The sequence below is a fragment of the Scyliorhinus canicula genome, chromosome 21 (assembly GCF_902713615.1).
Source record: "Scyliorhinus canicula chromosome 21, sScyCan1.1, whole genome shotgun sequence".
NCBI classification, from domain to species: Eukaryota; Metazoa; Chordata; class Chondrichthyes; order Carcharhiniformes; family Scyliorhinidae; genus Scyliorhinus; species Scyliorhinus canicula.
Genome location: NC_052166.1, coordinates 42,936,706 through 42,953,067, shown reverse-complemented (window position 1 = coordinate 42,953,067; position 16,362 = coordinate 42,936,706). Strand labels below are relative to the sequence as shown.

General features: G+C 47.0%; 1 protein-coding gene across 3 annotated transcripts in view; it reads right to left on the bottom strand.

Moving 5' to 3' along the window:
• The window catches only part of LOC119955671 (rab GTPase-activating protein 1), a 223,105-nt gene extending 208,079 nt beyond the window's left edge, over positions 1-15,026 (bottom strand). For 2 of the 3 annotated variants that reach the window (XM_038782106.1, XM_038782110.1), the window contains exon 1: positions 14,945-15,026. The gene's annotated coding sequence lies outside the window, so the exon portion shown is untranslated. Of the gene's footprint in view, positions 1-14,738; positions 14,860-14,944 lie in introns of those variants that run through there. The other variant, XM_038782109.1, reaches the window with a different exon arrangement.
• Positions 15,027-16,362: the final 1,336 nt, after the last annotated feature.

The following is a 16,362-nucleotide window of genomic DNA, read 5'->3' as shown; positions in this document are numbered from 1 at the left end:
GGAAATGAATCAGGACATATAAACAGCCAGCCGATCAAATTCATTTTAAGTACAAGCTAAAAATCTATCTTGTATATCAGCAGCAAATGTGACTGATTGCCTTACAAATAATGATACCTTTTGCACCTCTCATGGCATAGTGATAATGTCACTGGACTAATGCTCTGAGATCGGCTTCAAATTCCACCATGGCAACTTAAATTCAGTTTATAAAATCGGGGATTAAAAGCCAGTCTCTGGGCAGCACGTGGCCCAATGGTTAGCACTGCTGCCTCACGGCACAGAGGTCCCAGGTTCGATCCTGACTCTGGGTCACTGTCCGTGTGGAGTTTGCACATTCTCCCAGTGCTTGTGTGGGTTTCACTCCCACAACCCAAAGATGTGCGGTGTAGGTGGATTGGCCATGCTAAATTGCCCCTTAATTGGAAAAAATAAATTGGGTACTCAATTTATATTTTTAAAAAGCCAGTCTCAATAACAGAGACCATGAAGTATCACAGGATAAAGTTGATTGTTGCAAAAACCCATCTGGCTTACGAGCATCCTTTAGGGAAGGAAATCTTCCATCCTTACTTACCTTGTCTGACATACATGTGACTTTTAATTACTCTTTGAAATGGTCTAGCAAATCACACAGTCGGAGGGCAATTAGAGATGAGCAACAAATCAGCATTGTCAGCAATACCCACAACCCATGAAAGAATAAATATAGGACAATGGGGTATTTTTATTTAAACAGTTTATTGCAGAAAGGGAATTAAAAAGATTAGAAGTGGAGATGAAGCAGAAAGAAATGGAGATTAAGCAAAAGGCAATTGAGATGGAAATGGAGAGAGAAGAAAGAGAAAAAGAAAAAGGGAGAGAGATTTCCAGCTTAGGGTACTAGAAGTTAGTCTTCAGCTGCCAGAGTGCACAGAGGTGTCTCGTCCTAGAACCAGTGGTGAAATATTTACATTTATACAGGCTCTCCCAAAATTCAAAGAGAAGTAGAAACATTCTTTAGGGCTTTCGAGGAAATAGAAACCCAAATGGAGTGGCAGTAAAATGGTCATTACCGGTGCAGAGTAAATTAATGGAACAGGCATAGAAGTTTATGCTGTCTTGTCAGAGCAGGAGTCTCAGGATTATGAGGCGGTGAAAAGGGCTATTCCGGATGCATACGAATTGGTTCCTGAGGCATATTGGCAAACAATTTGGAATTTGAGATGCCAGGACAGATCTTGAAAGGGTTAAGCAGAACAATTTTAATAGATGGGTACGAGCACTGGGAGTTGAGACTAGCTAGGAGGCTCTAAGAGGGGTCATTCTCTTAGAAGAGTTTAAGAATTCTTTATCTTTTATAATAAGAACACATGTTGAAGACCACAGGGTACAAACTGCTGGGCAAGCGGCAATTAAGGCTGACGATTATGAGCTATTCCGTAAATTTAAACTTTAGCTCCATCACCCCCATAATTTCGAAAAGGATAGGAAGTGGGAGAATGAGTGGACAGCAGGTAGCCAAGGTAGAGAATGGATATCTGGGAAGGCCTAGAGATCTCCTCAGGTCAGAATGGAAGATACTGGGGGTGGAAGTGAGACTTGAAAGCCTAGGTGCTACCATTGTAATAAGATGGGAAACATTCGTTCAGCATGTTGGAAGCTGCAAGGAAAGCCCATGGGACTTGTGGGGATTTATAGGGAGGATTCTGAAAAGGGAGCAAAAGTGGCGAATACTACAGCACAGACTGCAATGTTAACTGTACTCAGGAGACCGGAGGTGAACACTGCTGTGAAAGTAGGTGTGTGGCATGAGGCAAATGAGAGATGTCAGTTTTGTGCATAAGGGGAAGGTCACCCCATTTTCCTCAACAGAAGTAGCCACACCCATAACAATTTTAAGAGATACAGGGGCTACTCAGACTTGAGTGCTGGAGAAGGATTTGGCTTTCCCGCCAGGAAGCTCAGTGGAAGCTGAGATATTTGTGAGTGGGATAGGTGGAAGTTGTATGCCAGTTTTATTACATAAAGTGCAATTGGTGTGTGATTTAGTGTCAGGTCCAGTAGCTGTTGGCGTGGTTAAGGAATTTTCAGTCTAAGGAGTCAACTTACTTTTACGGAATGATTTAGCGGGAGTGAAGGTGGTAGCCACCCACGATTACAGAGAGTACGAAAGAGGTACTGCAGTCAGCACATGAGATGTCAACAGTAGGGCATGTGGGAGTTAGGAAAGCCCATTGGGCAGCTGACAACTCAGTGAAAGAGATGTTGACACCTGTTGATCACATGTCAAACGACAGTGGTAATGAACAGCCCCTGTGCGGTTTAGGATCGAAGGTGACCCCAAGGATGAACAATCAGACAAGGGTCTTGACTTTGATTATGTGGTCATGGTAAACAGTTTTTACAGGAGTGGTGGTAGAGGGGAAGAGTCCGACGAAAGTTTTGACTTCAATTTCGGTTCCAATTATGAGGTAATGGTAAATAGTTGTTGCAGGAATGATGGCAAGGAGGAAGAGTCGGATGAGAGTCTTGACTTTGATTTCAATTTGGACTATGAAGTAATGATAAATAGATGTTACCAAAAAGACCGGTCACTAATTGATCGATGATTGTAGGGAAACACCAGTGGGCACTCTGTTAACTACCCATGGTATGGACCTCAAATCCTTTAAACCACGGAGGCCACGTGCGTCTTGTCTAAAACCATAGAGATGGGTCAGTTGGAGACTGAGGAACAATGTATATTGGACATGTTGCAGAAACAAGCAAAACCATTGTGATCCACAGAACACAAAGGAGTGTCTGGGAGATCCACGGCCATGTTGGAGGACGAGTTGGTGCTGGCTGCTCTGGACTTTTCCAAGCTGTTTTTCCATTGCATTTATAGACACATTTAAACACGGAACAAAAAAAATTGTTTGAGACCATAGACCATAAGACATTGGAGCAGAATTAGGCCATTCGGCCCATCCATGACTGGTATGTTTCTTATCCCAATTTCCTGCCTTCTCCCCATAACTCCTGATCCCCTTATTAGTCAGGAGTTTGTTGGAGTTTTTTTTTGTTGCAACAGTTCAATGTGAAAATTGTACATATTCCTGGAACGGATAACATAATAGCTGATCCTGTCACGTGTGTGATTGCTAATGTACAGGAGAGAAATGGGACTTGTATAATGAGGGCTAATTTAGGTAGGTATGTGTTGGTGTCGTATGCCTTCCTTACCTCATAATGAAACTTCCATGTCCTGACATTTCATTGTTTTAACGGGGAGGTATGTAAGGATCCTCCTATTTAAACCAGGATTCCCTCCTGTTTTCCCTTCATTTTTCTGTTATTCTTTGCTATTATACCTTTTGTGCCTGAACAGTTGCTAAGATTTATGCCTTTCGGATGGACTGCACTTTAAATTTTTTTAACAAAACGGGACAGCCCCCAGCAGGTGTGCTATTTGGTCTGACTTTAGAACACCCCCGGTGAGTTGCGCTATTTGGTTTGGTCCAGTGAGGATATGTTTTGATGGACTTGGCTGACAGCCAATCAGCTACTTCGCTTTCCCAGGACGTGACTGGCTCTCAATAATGATTGGTGATGGTGTTCCATAATGTTCCGCCGAACTCAGACAGGCTCCATTTTGTAGAGTGAAGCACATTTTTTTTATTAAGATGGTAGAAGACCCACAGGTCTTATTTCTCTCTCTCTCCTAAGAACTTCTAAGCTCCTGAAGAAGAACAGGCCTTTCTCTCCACAGCCACTTAAAGCAGCAGGAAGATCCAATCCAACTGGTGGTTTCCAACACTCTGCGTCCCGAGAAGATGACCGACTACAAGGACATCATTATCAGCAATAAAGATCACATCTCTCTGACTCCCATATTTTAAATCGCTATCATTTTGCCCCTTTCCCTTACTCTGTGTGCACCTATCTTATATGTGCTTGGGTAGAGAGTGGGATGGTCAAAGAGGAAAGAAACAGTTGAACATGTCATTATTCTATGTTTTAAATCTTTTGTTGTAAATAAATAGTTATTGTTTTTACTTACAAATCTGGTGTATGTAAGCCACTGGGGTAGTTTAGGGCCAAAGATCTCGAAAGATTTATAAGAATTATTGGCTAATTCACTTATGTTATGACTCCCAGTCAAGGGAGGCTGGAATTGACCACGTCCTAGCCCAGGGTGTTGTAACAATTGATTTGGCGTACCAAATTCCAGGAAGTATGAAAAATTCAAGGTCCCTTTTTCTGATCACTGTCCAGCAACTTTATTCAAAGGTACACCACTTGCCGAAATATCATGAACAGGACTGAGCTCCGCTGACTCTGTCCTCATGAAGAAGTCACATTTTACCAGCAAAAAACTAAATTGGCGGAACAAAGCAAAGCACAACAAGTTTCAAAACTTTGAAACTCATTGTTACAGTGAAGTAACTGGTATAATGTTTTGGAAGTTTAAATTCTAGCCATAAACCAAGGGTGCAACTACACCAACACTGAAAATCGGTTTCCTTTTTACCGTAACACAAAGATGACAGTATAACTTTAGACACATTCAGGATCAAATTAAAAACATTAGTGCAAGCCATCTCACAGAATAATGCAGTGCAGAAGAGGCCCACCAGTTCAGTTTAGCATCATAGAGATTAAGTCCAGTGCAGCATCAAACAATATTTTAAAACTAAACACATTCAATACACCTCCTGAGCACTTCAGAAATTTAAGCAGAATCTTTCATTCTTTGAGAGATCGGACTTTTTCAGGTGATTGAGATCCCTTCCTTCACTCCTCCCCTCCTTCCTTTTCCAGGAGCCATCATGAAAGAGGAAGATCTGTGCATTAAGTACTTGTTTTTTAAAATACATTTAGAGTATCCAATTCAAGGGCAATTAAGCGTGGTCAAGTCATTTACCCTGCACATCTTTGGGTTGTGGGGGGTGAGACCCATTCAGACACAGAGGGAATGCAAATTCCACAGTCACCCGGGCCGGGATAGAACCCGGGTCCTCGGTGCTGTGAGGCAGCAGTGCTAACCACTGCGCCGCCATGCCACCCTGCATTAAAGTACTTGTGTATAACAATTGCAAAGTGATGAAGAATTGCAATTTAATTCTATCGAAAATGATTATTCTGAAGACAGAAATTAGTTTACTGTGACCATATTAGCTGAGGCTGATTTGGTAGCATACTCAGTAGCAAGTCAGAAGGTTGTGGGTTAAAGTCCTATCTCAGAACCTGAACACAAAAATCTAGGTCAATGTAACAGTGCAGCGCAGGGGGAGTGCCACACTGGTGGATGTGTTGCCTTTCAGATGAGATGCGAAACTAAGATTCTGTCTGCTCTTTCAGATGGATGCAATACATTCCATGGCAGTGTTTCAAAAAGCAGCAGGAAAAGTTATCGCAATGTCCCGGCTAATATTTATTCCTCAAACAAATTATATGGTTATTACCTTACTGCGGTTTGTGTGAGCTTGCTGTCCTCAAATTGGCTGGCGTGCTTCTTACAACAGTGACTGCTCTCCAAAAGTACTTAATTGACTATAGCATTGTGGGGAAATCCTGAGGTCATGAAAGCTGCTAAATAAATAGAACATAGAACAGTACATCACAGAACAGGCCCTTCGGCCCTCAATGTTGTGCCGAGCCATGATCACCCTACTCAAACCCACGTATCCACCCTATACCCGTAACCCAACAACCTCCTCCTTAACCTTACTTTTATTAGCAAACTACGGGCAATTTAGCATGGCCAATCCACCTAACCCGCACATCTTTGGACTGTGGGAGGAAACCGGAGCACCCGGAGGAAACCCACGCACACAGGGGGAGGACGTGCAGACTCCACACAGACAGTGACCCAGCCGGGAATCGAACCTGGGACCCTGGAGCTGTGAAGCATTTATGCTAACCACCATGCTACCCTGCTGCCCCTAAATGTGAGTGTTTCAAAATAATCATTGTCACTAGAACCAGCACAATTCTATTCCTGCAACTGAATGCCAACTTTACTTTTGTTCCTCTTACTTTACAAAATATTTTACTTGACTTCAATGACTTTTGTTAAACATGGAAAAGATATTTACGAGACTGATTTAGATTTCAATCTCTCTGAAAAATGGTCAAATTTACAGATGGCTAATGTCACGTCTCTCACTTGATGGAGCAAAGAGCAGAAAGTAAAGTGCCCATTACAAAAATATGCCAGTGCAAGAGGGAACTGTTGCTATGGGATACGGGTTACATAATGACAATACAAATCCCAGGAATGGAATGTAATCATTAGTAAAAATACAAGAATCATAAGACCCACATAATTAACCCTACCTCCCTCTCTCCGCAGATGCTATCTGACCTGAATGTTTGCAGCACTTCCCATTCTTATTTCTAGCATTTACAATACTTTGCATATATATCAATCAGGGTAATTTGCATTACCGTGTAGGGCAAAAATAAGCAAGTGACCATGACTTAGGGAGTTCACAGCTTGCAATTGCGACTACTGAAGGTTATGAAGTGGGAAAGTAGAATGCTGGCACTCCAGACTACATGTTGTAGTATGACTGCAAAAACGAACAGGCTGCAATCCAAATGAGTGAAAGCACGCCAATATACAGCTCATTAACATCCCATCAACTTGAGGTGCACAAAAAACTGCCGCAACCCCTTCCTGTCTCCAAATAAGAGAACAGCTTAAATCAGACAGGTGCATTTACTGAGGGCTTCATATACTTGATCTCTTTCATAAAATTTAAATGCTTTGCAATTCAAATTGTTTGCTACGTTGTCAGAACTTTGGTCACTGCCTGCTTATCCAGTATACACTGAGCCCACCCAAAATTTCCACACCTAGCTAGGGCACTTGTCCAAACTGGATTATCAGATCTCAGTCAAGCTGCAGTTGGGGCTCAGAGCTCTACAGGTGACGTTGTACTTTGAAGCTAGGGTTCCTATTTATTTACCGCTCCCAGAAAAGTCTGCATGTGTGGACAATGGGACAGGATCAGAGAGAGCTGTGATGCCCACCATTGTTGATAACTCCACAAACACACTAACATACAGGGTAAGAATCAGAATTAAGGGAAAGGTACTGGAGTGATATTGACAGCTATAAATCAGAACCTCAATGAGTAAAAGCACGTTCACAAGTGAAGCAAAAACCAAGCTGCTCTTGTTCAAGGTTGTCTGGATTTCTGGTTTGCATTAAGTTCTACTCACAAACATTTCACAGGTTTTCAAATACATACCAACAGGTTTGAGTAATACCTGCCCAACCTAGTCATTAAAAGGAGTGTTGAACTTCAGGGACCTGAAATCTAGAACAAACTTGCCATATTTATAAACAAAGTAACTCTTTTTTTGATGAAAAATGCTAAAAGTAATTCTCCCTTCACTAAAGCTTGATAGATACCAATAATAAAGACACTTTACAAAATTTTAAAATACATTTAGTTAGATTATGTTCATATAATCAGCTGACACACATGAAAGAGGTCTCGGAGCATAGTTAGTATTTGAGAAACTGGATAAAAATATTATTGTCAATCCCAATCAATCACAAAGAGAGAAATAACTTTGTGCATCCCAAAGCACTTCACAGCCACTTATGTAGAGCACTTTTTGAAAAATTGTAATTGTTGTACACAATTTGAACACCAACAGCAGCAAGGTTTGGATAATGACTATTAATACCGGTGCGTAATAAATATTGCCAACGCACCAGGAAGAACTCACCAGTTTTTCTTCAATAATGCCATAGGGATATTTTTCATCCACCTTAGAAGCAAGCAAGATTTAGGTTTTGACATTCCATCCAAAGACAGCACCTCCAACAGGTTAGTGCCCCATTATTGCTGCATTGAAGTGTCACTGTGAATTAGGTGAAGTCCCGTGAGTGGGTGAGTGAACCAACAGCCTCCTAACTCCAAGGCAAGTTACCAGTGAGCCATGGTGATGCACTCATATATGTCAAGAAAATCAAAATAAATATTGTTCTGTTGATAAGGTGGTAATTTTGATTTACTATACCAAGAGAGAAAATAGACTATGCCACCAAAAGAGAGCAGGAAATATAAATAACCTGAGTGCTATAGAGAAAATATACACTCAAAAGAATAATGAAAATTAATTTACCTAATTGAGAAACATACCAACCACAAACAAAAAATACTTTCCTAAACTATCCTGTTGAACTGCCTTCGATATTGCTAATAATCTGACTACATACGCATTGCAAAATGAATTAACCTGTTCTACATGCTCTGAATTTCCACAGGTATACAGACAGCACTTTACAGGGAACAAATTTTAGCATCCAAGCAAAATGAATAAACCTGTTCTGCATGCTCTAAATTTCCATAGGTATACAGACAGCACTTTACAGGGAATAAATTTTAGCATCCAAGCAATTTTCTTTATCCGTACTTCACATACATTTTGTGAAGTAGCATATTCATTAATTGTACAAATTTATTTTAAATGGAGTTAAATTTTAAATCTCTGTTTCATAATTGAAACACCACTTTGTCCGAAACCACATTAGGTAACCTACTGCAAGGTATTATCAATAGAAGCCTGCACCCAGTTAATAACAGAGTGAGTAAGCTCATCTGCTGATTTTCCAACTTTCACTCTAATTATTTGGAAGCTGTTGGCCTCTCTTTAGTACTTCCTCGAACAGAGCAACTGAGACCAGAGATTCCCGAGTGCTAACAGAGGTAAACTTGCATGTTTCCAAATTACAAGGTGGTACATTGGAACATTAAAATTCTGCACTCTCAGATTAGAGCTTTAAGTACTTTTACCTCTTAAATAAGCGGTTTCACATTAAAATCAAAAGATCCTCATCCTGCTATTTGTATCATATAAGCAAGAAGCATACTCTTCATCAAATATCAATGTCTCATTCAGCCCCCCAAAAATTAAGAACCTATTAACACTTTACAATTATCAATATTCATTGTAAATTCTTTACAATTAGATAAAATTTGGCTAATTATCCCCAACATCGTTATAAGCCATTATCAAATTGGCAAATTCCAACAAGAATTGCAACTGTGCTACAAATACAATATTTACTTCATCGTCATGTTAATTCTTTTTGAGGGACTGTTTAGTTCTGGGAAGGTTATTATTGCAAGGGTAGTTAAAATGCTGGGTCTTAGTAACTGCCAGAACATCTAAAAGAAATGGAAGTTCTAAAGGTTACCCATGTTTGTTTATTAATTGAGTCATAACAAAAGAGGTAGAACTATAAAACAGCAGGTGGGCTGACTTAGCTGGAGAAGTTGTAACTCGGGAATAAAGTCAGTTTGAGGATAGCCCAGAGCAGGCTACATTGCCATGTATGGGTGGAGCTTAGGGAGGCTCTCTGGCTTCAGTTTATCCAGGTGCTCACTGGGAAAGATTTTTTGTTGCAGTTTGAAACTTTGGTTTCATTAATAATAATAATCTTTATTAGTATCACAAGTAGTCTTACATTAACACTGCAATGAAGTACTGTGAAAATCCCCTAATTGCTGCACTCCAACGCCTTTTCGGGTACACGGAGGGAAAATTCAGAATATCCAATTCACCCAAGTACGTCTTTCGGAACTTGCAGGAGAAACCGGAGCACCCGGAGCAAACCCACGCAGGCACGGGGAGAACATGCAAACTCCGCAGACTGTTATTCAAACCGGGAATCGAACCAGAGACCCTGGCGCTGAGGCAACTGTGCTACCCACTGTGCTACCGTGCCCAGGTTTTGCAGCTCACACAGAAGTTCGACAGACCTACTCTGTAAGCCAAATAAAACACTAACTTTGTCATTGACCACATGGAAGGCAGGTGATGCTTAGTCTTAGTTTGAAGTTTCAATAGTGAGAAACTGGAAGCTTGCCCAGTTTGAAGCTAGTAGGAGAATCTACTGTAGGCCCAGCAAATTAGCTTGGAAGTACTAGAAAAGGAACCAGAACAAGGGACTGAGGCCTCCACAATCAATATATAGTACTGCTTTACCTCTGAGAATACCTGGAACTAAGGAGAATTCTCCGAAGGACTTGGAGGAGGGCGGGGGGGGGGGGGGTGTAAGAAATAAACCTGAGTGTATAACAATATGGTTCATAACTACATAGGGTAATATAATAGCACTTGTTTCGCTTAATTATTTACAAAAGTTTGTTTTTAAATGTAAAATCTTAAATAAAGTTTTATTGGATAAAACCAAGATTTCTTTTCAAATGTTTACAGTCTCTAACCAATTATAACAAATGATAGAAGAAATGAAATACACCCAATATTGTATAAATACACATCTGACAAAATATCTGGCAATAAATCAATAGTTACCACTTAAAACAAAATTTCCATCAACAATGAGACAATTATGATGACCAGTCTTCTGTCTCCCACCTTATAAATCAGGCAACCAGCACAGCTAAATCATGGGGCATCTCAGATGCCTTATCCATGTTGGGTCTATTTCAGGCACAGGTTGAAATTGTCACCCAACATATTTATCGTCCTGAGGAAAATACATGGGGCTGGATTCTCCGATTCTGCGGCTACGTCCGGAAGATCGGTCTGGTCTTACGATCAGAAAGCCGGATCCCCCACACCGATCCTCCGTCCAGTTGGGAGCTAGCAGATGCGCAGCATAAAGCCCCTGGCTTTACCTGCGGATACGGCCGGAGAATGGCCGGGTCCGTGGCCGCGCATGCACACGGCAGCGGCTACGCAATGCAATGCAACATGGCGCCAGCCGTGCGCAGACCCAGTCTGCCAAAAACTGCCCCCTGTAACCTGCTTTGCCAACCCCAGACCACCCCCCACCAGTCGTCCCTGCCGAATACCCCCTGCCAGCGGAACAACTCCGATCCCAACTGTGGCGGCGCTGGACTCTCCGCAGCCACCACGCGAGGTCCCCGAACCATGGTCACACATGTCCCATGCCATCGGAGACTCAGCCCATCGAGGGATGGCTGCAGGTGACGTCCTGAGCCAGTCCATAGGGTGTGCGGCATACTCCCCGAGCACGCCATTTTTGAGGTGGTGGAGCAATGCAAAAACGGTGCCACCCCCCCCCCCCCCCCCCCCCCCCCCCCCCAATTCCGACGTAAACAGGGATTCTCCTGCCGATCGCCAAATGTGATTCCGGCATCAGTGATGAGAGAATCCCACCCGTGGTTTTAGGCATTTTTCCTTAGGCCTGGTTAAAACAGAAAGCTCGGAGAAATATAAACAAGACATTCACATTTGGTATCAAGAAAGAACAAAGAACAAAGAAAAGTACAGCACAGGAACGGGCCCTTCGGCCCTCCAAACATGTGCCGACCATGCTTCCCGTCTAAACTAAAATCTTCTACACTTCCTGGGTCTGTATCCCTCTATTCCCATCCTAGGTCCGTATCCCTCTATTCCCATCCTAGGTCCGTATCCCTCTATTCCCATCCTAAGATTTAAATTATTAGGTTTCAATCAAAAATACTGAAATGTAAATGTGATTTTAATTTCCACAGAATAGCCAGTTGTTAGTTTTCCAGATATCCAAGAATTTATAGAAAAAAACTTAAAATAGTTACATCCTCTTGCAGTATATTATTCTGTCGCCAATCCAAACGTTTTATCCATAAACTTAATACAACAATTGATCATTTTAACCAGGAGGACTACACCCTCACATTGTTAATGGTGGCATCTCACACTGTACAAATAAAGCTATGGTATCAGATCCCCCAGCACTCTCAGGTAAAATGAAACTTTGCTGGCTAATTTCAGCTACATATTTAATTTATTATACAGTTATTCCAAATCATGGAATGCCGAGCATGCTTTCAGCATACAGCAGGTCTTAAACAATCTGAAAACTGAGATGCAAATACTGACCCCCTTACATCATTGTTAGCCAATAGGAAAGAATCATGAAAACAAAACAGTGATGTGGAACGGAACAAAAAAATACAGACCCTGAAAAATCAGGATGAAACATCTGTGAAGATAACAGCCAACAAAGACAGCAAAACATCGATTAGCAAGTAACTAAATCAATTTCTCTTTGAAATATCCAAGTGCTGCCTATTAGAGACAGCCAGCAGAGCAAGCTGGGAGCTGTAGTCCTGTTATATTCCACACATTCATAATCAATGCAGAAACTTGCCCAGAATTGGACTGGATTATGTAGGCCAGAATAAAGGAAAAATGACTTTCACTTGCACGGACAACCACAAAAACAAAGCGTCGTACATTCCACACAATTCTTTTAAATACTACCATTAGTATAAAGATCTTCAAAAATGTGAAAGGTTTATAAGGCTATATTTCCCCTGAGAGCACCGAGGGGGTTGGGAGGATGATTGGGGAGGGGAGGGGGGAGGGGGGGGGGGGGGGGGAGGGGGGGAGGGGGGGAGGGGGGGGGGGGAGAAGGAGAAGGTGGCACAGGAAATGGCAGGGGAGGGCAGTGGGATGGGGCAATGGGAAGGGCCACAAGAGGGCAGTGGAAGGGGCCACGAGGGGGCAGTGGGAGGGGCCACGAGGGGGCAGTGGGAGGGGGCACGAGAGGGCAGTGGGAGGGGGGCACGAGAGGGCAGTGGGAGGGGGCACGAGAGGGCAGTGGGAGGGGGCACGAGAGGGCAGTGGGAGGGGGCACGAGAGGGCAGTGGAGGGGGCACGAGAGGGCAGTGGGAGGGGGCACGAGAGGGCAGTGGGAGGGGGCACGAGAGGGCAGTGGGAGGGGGCACGAGAGGGCAGTGGGAGGGGGCACGAGAGGGCAGTGGGAGGGGGCACGAGAGGGCAGTGGGAGGGGGCACGAGAGGGCAGTGGGAGGGGGCACGAGAGGGCAGTGGAAGGGGGCACGAGAGGGCAGTGGGAGGGGGCACGAGAGGGCAGTGGGAGGGGGCATGAGAGGGCAGTGGGAGGGGGCACGAGAGGGCAGTGGGAGGGGGCACGAGAGGGCAGTGGGAGGGGGCACGAGGGGGCAGTGGGAGGGGGCACTGGGAGGGGGCATGAGGAAGCAGTGGAAGGGGGTACAAGGGAGCAGTGGATGGGGGCACGAGGGAGCAATGGAAGAGAGCACAAGGGAGCTATGGAAGAGAGCACGAAGGAGCAGTGGAAGAGAGCACGAGGGAACAGTGGAAGAAGACACAAGGGGGCAGTGGAAGAAAGCACAAGGGGGCAGTGGAAGAAGGCACAAGGGGCAGTGGAAGAAGGCACAAAGGGCAGTGGAAGAAGGCACAAGGGGGCAGTGGAAGGGGGCACAAGGGGACAGTGGAAGGGGGCACAAGGGGACAGTGGAAGGGGGCACAAGGGGACAGTGGAAGGGGGCACAAGGGGACAGTGGAAGGGGGCACAAGGGGACAGTGGAAGGGGGCACAAGGGGACAGTGGAAGGGGGAACAAGGGGCAGAGGAAGGGGCACATGGGGACAGTTGGAGGAGTGGAAGTGGGAGGGGGCATGGAAGGGGTGGGAGGGGGCATGGAAGGGGTGGGGGGGCATGGAAGGGGTGGGAGGGGGCATGGAAGGGGTGGGAGGGGGCATGGAAGGGGTGGGAGGGGGCATGGAAGGGGTGGGAGGGGGCATGGAAGGGGAGGGGGCATGGAAGGGGTGGGAGGGGGCATGGAAGGGGTGGGAGGGGGCATGGAAGGGGTGGGAGGGGGCATGGAAGGGGTGGGAGGGGGCATGGAAGGGGTGGGAGGGGGCATGGAAGGGGTGGGAGGGGGCATGGAAGGGGTGGGAGGGGGCATGGAAGGGGTGGAGGGGGCATGGAAGGGGTGGAGGGGGCATGGAAGGGGTGGGGGGGCATGGAAGGGGTGGGAGGGGGCATGGAAGGGGTGGGAGGGGGCATGGAAGGCATGGGAGGGGGCATGGAAGGGGTGGGAGGGGGCATGGAAGGGGTGGGAGGGGGCATGGAAGGGGTGGGAGGGGGCATGGAAGGGGTGGGAGGGGGCATGGAAGGGGTGGGAGGGGGCATGGAAGGGGTGGGAGGGGGCATGGAAGGGGTGGGAGGGGGCATGGAAGGGGTGGGACTGGGCATGGAAGGGGTGGGACAGGGCACGGGGTAGGGGTGGGACAGGGCACGGGGTAGGGGTGGGACGGGGCACGGGGTAGGGGTGGGACGGGGCACGGGGGTAGGGGTGGGACGGGGCACGGGGGTAGGGGTGGGACGGGGCACGGGGGTAGGGGTGGGACGGGGCACGGGGGTAGGGGTGGGACGGGGCACGGGGGTAGGGGTGGGACGGGGCACGGGGGTAGGGGTGGGACGGGGCAAGGGGTGGGACGGGGCAAGGGGTGGGACGGGGCACGGGGGTAGGGGTGGGACAGGGCACGGGGGGTAGGGGTGGGACAGGACACAGGGGGTAGGCGTGGGACAGGGCACAGGGGGTAGGGGTGGGACGGGGCACAGGGGGTAGGGACGGGGCACAGGGGGTAGGGACAGGGCACAGGGGGTAGGGACAGGGCACAGGGGGTAGGGGTAGGACAGGGCACAGGGGGTAGGGGTGGGACAGGGCACGGGGGCATGGGAGGAGACAGGAGGGGGCAGCCAGAGTTGGCAGGGGACATAGGAGGGCTTGGGCACAGGAGGGCAGGGGGCACAGGAGGGCTGGGGGAAAGCACAGGGGGCGAGGGGGGCGCGGGGCACAGGGAGGACAGGGGGATCTTCGACGTTCTCCAATTACCATTACTGTTAAAATGACATGCGCAGGGCCGGGGTGGGTGACCCGGGCTCTCCCGCCCTCCCACCGACCGACCCTCCAGCAGCAGCGGGACTGAGCAGACATCTCGCCCACCTCGGCATCGCAGAGCCCCGGTGCGAGGCTGGACGGAGCCGCCAGGGCCTCGCTCCGCCTGAGCAGAGACAGGGACAGAACAAGTCGGGACCTGGTCGATGCTCCCTCCTGCTTTCGGGGCAGAGCCGGTCTCCGTTTTCGGGCTCCGGGGTTGGAGATCAGCTTCGCTGTGTAAAAAAGTAAACAAGCGGCGGAGCCTCTCTTACCCGCTGCAGCTTCCCAGCGACGTCATTCGCACCCTTACGGGCCCCCCGGGCAGTGCGCCTGCGCCCCCACCAGACCTTCCCCCGAACTGCGCCTGCGCACCCACCAGACCTTCCCCGGGCAGTGCGCCTGCGCCCCCACCAGACCTTCCCCCGAACTGCGCCTGCGCCCCCACCAGACCTTCCCCGCGCAGTGCGCCTGCGCCGTCACCAAACCTTCCCCCGAACTGCGCCTGCGCCCCCACCAAACCTTCCCCCGAACGGCGCCTGCGCCCCCACCAAACCTTTCCCGGAAGTGCGTCTGCGCCGCCACCCAGACCGTCCCAGGGCCGTGCGCCTGCGGCCCCACCAAACCTTCCCGGGCAGTGCGCCTGCGCCCACTATCAACCCCTCTGCTGCAGTGCGCATGCGCCGAGACACTAAATTTAAAGTGATATGGGCTCCTGATTTCCTTTGGGTTTGGATTTGAAGGGTTTGATGTCTAACAAGTTGTAACAAAAAACGTGAGGGGTTAACAACCTGAGGGTAAAAATCTAGTACACCCCACACCTGGCCTGAGAGACACTGTCCCATTCAGACTTCAACTCGTTAACGGGAATAAACTGGATAGCCCTGTTCAGCCAAGGGTGATTCACTCAAGATCCAATCTGGTCTGACCAACCATTAGCCCATTACAGAGTCTGATGGCCTCTTGTCCGTAAATTGAAGGATCATTGCATATTCAGTAGCATAATGGTTAGCACTGTTGCTTCACAGCGCCAGGATCCCAGGTTTGATTCCCGGCTTGGGTGACAGACTGTGCAGAGTCTGCACGTTCTCCCCGTGTCTGCGTGGGTTTCCTCCGGGTGCTCTGGTTTCCTCCCACAAGTCCCAAAAGATGTGCTGTTAGGTAACTTGGACATTCTGAATTCCCCCTCAGTGTACCCGAGCAGGTGATGGAGTGTGCCGACTAGGGGATATTCACAGTAACTTCATAGCAGTGTTAATGTAAGATTACTTGTGACAGTAATAAAGATTATTGTTATTCATAGCGTGGCCCTATTCTTTTGTGCAAAAGGGAGTGGATAATCAAAAGTCTTAACAGCGATGATGAGTTCAAGTCTGCACAGAACAATCTTTCAGGGTCTGGGCAGAGATTAGAGAGAAAAGAATCCTGTTCGAACAGGTGGGGGCAGAAGGATTTTGAAAGCGACCGGGAGAGGTTATGAAAAGCTGCCACAGGGACAGGTTTTCGGAAAGAGGTCTGAAGGAGTTCTACTAACAGCAGGAATATGTTCTGTAAATGCAAGTATCATTTTTGCCTGCCAGCATAAGTGGAGTTGAGAGCTGTATGTTCATTTTACATGCTGCTAAATGGGAAATAGTTTGTTCAGGTTAAGAGATACATGTAATCTGTTCTTGTTAGGTTTGAAGTTTAAATA